Source organism: Phascolarctos cinereus, unplaced genomic scaffold (genome assembly GCF_003287225.1).
Source record: "Phascolarctos cinereus isolate Bilbo 61053 unplaced genomic scaffold, phaCin_HiC Scaffold_4;HRSCAF=312, whole genome shotgun sequence".
NCBI classification, from domain to species: Eukaryota; Metazoa; Chordata; class Mammalia; order Diprotodontia; family Phascolarctidae; genus Phascolarctos; species Phascolarctos cinereus.
The window spans coordinates 413,492,321-413,496,072 of record NW_027555847.1 but is presented as its reverse complement, the minus strand read 5'-3'; the positions used below and the strand labels follow the sequence as shown (position 1 = coordinate 413,496,072).

The 3,752-nt window shown below is 36.6% G+C and overlaps 1 pseudogene; it reads right to left on the bottom strand.

Annotated features, from left to right (window-relative positions):
* Window positions 1–1,115: 1,115 nt before the first annotated feature.
* LOC110223263 (large ribosomal subunit protein uL16-like) lies at window positions 1,116–1,804 on the bottom strand (annotated as a pseudogene).
* Between the last annotated feature and the right edge of the window lie 1,948 nt (window positions 1,805–3,752).

The window sequence follows — 3,752 nt, the reverse complement described above, 5'->3', positions numbered from 1 at the left end:
ATTAGTATCAAACAGACTACACACATCAAGTGAGGGTTCAGTGTTTTTGTAGTACGACACCTTAACACATATTTTACTGTAATTTTCTAGATCAAATTTATAGGGTGAAATAGAAAAAATGGCTTTAAAAGAGGCAAGAGATGTTGATTCAAGTCACAATTCTGCAACTTACTAGTTGTGTGACCTTGGGCATGTAACCTGATATCTCCAAGTCTCAGAATCTTCAACTCCAAAACAAGGTTCTTGATTCCTTCTTTGTCTACCTCATAGAATTGTAATGAGGACCAAATGACATGAGGTATATGCAAGTACTTTGAAAAGCTGTAAAGTTCTATACAAACAAAAAGGGGCTATTGTATAATTAATAATTCATAAAATAGGCACACATTGCTGATGGAATTTAATTTCTTTTACAAATCCAGTTGAATTAACCAGTCTTCTGCAGGTGTTTGGTTTTTATTAACCTAACCAATCCTGTGGCATATTTCAGTCGATGAATTTTAATATGCTTTGCTTATTAAGTGACTTACTTTTACAGGCCAGCTGACTTCTCAAAATCCATGTTATACATCTTAGCATTCACACTTCTGTTGTAATCTACCAGCTGAGCTGTAAATTTTAGTGAAAATGAACTAATCTAGCTTTATTACTATAATTATCTATTGACTCTGGTGACAAAATTGTTAGAGAACAAATTTTCATTTAGTATTTCTGAATACTTGAACATTTTTTGAAGTTGTGTGATACACTGGAATGTCCTAGAGATATGATTCTAATTCTTATGCTTTTTTGCTCTCCTTTAACAAAGTAAAGTGTGTGGTTGTGTGAATTCTGGCATCACAGAGAAGTCTTCGCCAATGGTACAAAAAGTAGTTAAGCTGAGAACATACATAGAAAGCTCTAGTTCATTAACTTTGATCATTAGAGATACTGCTTAGGTGATGATGTTTCCATTACAATACTCTACCCTCCTTGGAAGGCATTGATAGTTTTTTTTTTTAATCATAGGATCATATGTCTAGATTTAGAAGAAAATTGTCTACTTGCTTCATTATTTTTTACCAGCATATAGTTTATTTTTGCCTCGGAAAGGGAGATACCACAGCACACACCCCTCATGAGTGGAGAGCCCACCATTTGTCCAAGAGCTTCCAGCTGGGGATGTACTTAACCCTACAGACATTAGGAATGAGACACTTCTCAGCTATCATACCCTCAAACTCATCAGCATTGAACTTGGTGAAACCCCATTTCTTGGCAATGTGGATTTTCTGGCAACCAGGGAACTTGAACTTGGCTCTATGCAAAGCTTCAATCACATGTTCTTTATTGGACCTTGGTTCAAATTGTCAAGAGAACTTGGCCAACGTGTACACAGGCTACAGTGCCCAAAGGCTCCCAGCATGCCAGGCTAGAGCCTATCAGCCCCAGCAAGTGACAACATCTTATTGATATAGATGACATGAAAAGGATGTAGCCGCACACGAATATGAAAGCCATCCTTGCCACAACTCTTCACCATGTACTTGTTGGCACAGATATGAGCTGCTTCCAAGGCTTCTGATGACAGCTGTTCATATTCATCTGACACCATATGGCCACACAATGGAAATTCATCCACTTTCACTTTCTTTCTACCAAGATAGAAGATTCTTATCTTGGCATCATGAACTCCCTTGCAGAAATGCGACTTTGAGTATGTCTTATTTTTACAGTACCTATAACAGTGGTTGAGACTACGGTCCATGGCACCAGCACCAGCAGGGACTTTGTCTTGCCTCAGGGAAAGGACTACTTGCTTCATTTTAAAGATAAGTAAACTGAAGTTTGGGAACAAAGACACCTAGGTAGATAAATTTTGAGGTTGCACGTGCATACTGTATAGATTTTCTAATTTTAGGGCTAGTAATCTTTCCACAGCACTGCACTCATATGGCTAAAAACTTCTCAGGGTTCTGCTACTGATACTTTGGTCCCAAACAATAGGAAGTTGATGGAGAAGGGACAGCTGTAAGATATATTGTGAAGCAGGAGACAATTGTCTTCACTGTTGTTTCTTATCTGAGGTTCACGTTCATTTCTCACAAGTTTCTCAGGAACTTGATTTCTCTCCTTTGATCATACACCTATATTTAGGTAAGAATCTTCCTTCATACTAATAGGTAAATGATTGATAACTTTTAAATTTGTTAGCTCTCATGCATTTTAATGAGATTCAGATCTTTAAAGATTTAAGGATTTGTTTTAAAATTTAAGGATGAAGTTTTACCAGTTTAATTTCTGACATTAGTTTGAAGAATGAACTTGGCTGGCAGCAAATTATAGTGGAATTCTAAGCACATGGAGCCAGTCAACTTAAGTCTTTGCTGTGCCACTTATTAGTGGTATGAACTTAGGCAAATAACTTCCCTCTTTATTTTAAGCTTCTCTGTCTATAAAAATTAAAAGGTTGTATTAGATGACCTTTTGGATCATCTCTTCTCACCCATTCTTTAACTCCCAATCTCATCATTCAGTTAAAACTTCTCTCTCCAAAGTTATCAATTATCACCTATCAAAACTGATGCTCTATTCTCAGTCTTCATACCTGTCTGCTCCAGAGAGACTGTTGACTACTCTCTCCTCCTAGTTGCTCTTATCACTATATTTTCCTCATCTGCCTCTCTCCTGTTCTGCTGCTATTTCCATTTTCATCTCAAGTTCTTTTTCTGGCTTGTCATCCAAATCATACTTCATTACTATGGATATTCTACATGGTTTTAGCCTAAATTAGTTCTCTACTCTCTCCACATGCTTTCTCTTAGTAATCTTATCATCTGGCATGGACTTAGCTATCATTTTTATGTATAAGATATCTATAGCTATAAATTTATCTATATCTATCTATAAACATAAATTCTAATTATCATTATTAATGAGAATATAAGTGGGACTCAAACTCAGTGGAGAGAAACTGAAATATCTGTGTATGTTTATGCATACACATACACAAAGATGTATGTATGTATGTATGTATGTATATTCGTGTGTATACAATACCCAAACTGGATGATACACAAACACACTGGATGTTATATACATATGTCATCCAGTTTCTTCCTCTCCACTGAGCTTCAGTACGACTTACAATATTATCATTAATAATTATAATTTTCATAATGATAACTAGCATCTACATCACATTTTTAGTTTTGCAAAATGCTGTATGTATCTTATTTCCTTTGGTGCTCATAACGACTTTGTGAAGTAGGTTCTATTATTATAGCTATTATAGACATGAGGAAACTGAAACTGGCAGAAGTTAAATGACTTGCTTAAGTATTACACTGCTAGGTGCCTGATGAAGGACTCAACCTCCTGTCTTCCTGATTCTAAGTACAGCCCTCTATTCACTACCAGGTGCCCATTGGATATTTAAAATATGATGTCCTGGGTATATCTCAATAACAACATGTTAAAGTATAACTCATTTGACTTTTCCCCCATATCCTAGCCTCCTCCATGCTTCTCTTCTCCTATTAAAGGCACCCTTCATCCTCCCAATCTACCATGTTTGCAACCTAGGCATTATTCTCAACTTGTCACTCTTTGTTATATTTATTGTTACTGATTTCCTGTTCCTTTTTCTGACCCTTACTGAGGAAATGCCCCTGCTCCCTTGCAGCCTCAAGTGCTAGTAATCTCTGCCTCAGAACTGAGCCCCAGAACTGTAACTGGATGTGACAAATGTAGTTAACAATAGCACCTACTCC